Source organism: Leopardus geoffroyi, chromosome B1 (genome assembly GCF_018350155.1).
Source record: "Leopardus geoffroyi isolate Oge1 chromosome B1, O.geoffroyi_Oge1_pat1.0, whole genome shotgun sequence".
In the NCBI taxonomy this organism is placed as follows: domain Eukaryota; kingdom Metazoa; phylum Chordata; class Mammalia; order Carnivora; family Felidae; genus Leopardus; species Leopardus geoffroyi.
The window spans coordinates 137,277,321-137,278,521 of record NC_059327.1 but is presented as its reverse complement, the minus strand read 5'-3'; positions in this window follow the sequence as shown (position 1 = coordinate 137,278,521).

Below are 1,201 nucleotides of genomic sequence, written 5' to 3'. Positions count from 1 at the left end.
CCCAATCTGCTCCTTACTTATTAATACTACTTTTTCAGCTTTATACCTGGGAGAAGAAAGAAGAAATGAAATGAAAAGGAACCAAAATAACTGTTAAGTTTAAGCAGCTTTTTGAGAGCAAGGCAATCTATGAATTTTAACCTATATTCTCCTGTTCCTATTTATCATAAATGACTGCAGTTTTGCCGATTTTAGGATTTGTCCCATGTTCACTTTCATCAACCAACTTAGGGAAATAAAATCAAAACACGTTGTACTTACCCTCTGTTAATTGGATCAGCGCTAATGGGTTAAGATTCTAAGCATTGTAAAGTATAGATTGATCTGCAAATTATGTAGCTAGTCCAGAACAGATTACATAGACTTTGGCAAATCATACAGCCAGTTCTCAACAGAACTATTGCCCCTTTTAGACATTGGAACTTTTTCCTGCATGCAAAAGGCATTCTGCTTTAAGGTTTCCTTTAGGGTACAATGTAGGGGATGCCACACCAGGCCTCTTTGTGCTAAGCACCGATCCCCATTGGCCAGGCTCCTCCACCATTTATCCTCGCCAACATTCTTCTAGAGCCCATGCATGGGAAAAGGCATTCAGAAATCAACATTTTTTTTCTATGAGAACTGGTATATTTTTAAGAGGCATAACCCTTTTCTAAGCTCAATTTTTTCCATTTCTCATTTCTTTCAATATTGAAGACATCCCTCCATCTGTTTATATTCCATATTTCTATTATTGCATTTTTTAGAAAAATTGTGTAAAAACGAACAAAACCCAGAAATCAACAGATTTAAAGCTTATCTATTCAGATGCAAATCATAGGAGCTAATCATATTTCCCTAAAAGTAGGGTACATTTCTATTCTCCCCTTCAACTCACTGTTGCTATAGCAGAGTAGAATCATGGATGCTACTTCTATTAAGTCTAAACACTCTTGTGGTTCAGTATTTGCTGAATAAACAGTTCACTACATTTTCCTGTGCTTATTTATCAGGGCCTGCCTGGTGTGTCAGCTACATTTACCACCACGACCATTATCACCAATATGCAATTTAGTGTTCACTGCTGCCCACAATCCACACACACAAATAACCGCCTGCCTTACATCCCACGGTCCACGAGAGCCACTTAAATCCAGTAAAATATATTTTAGGTGAATACTGCTAGGTTCTGAAGAGAAAAAGACAATAAAGAACACGGAAA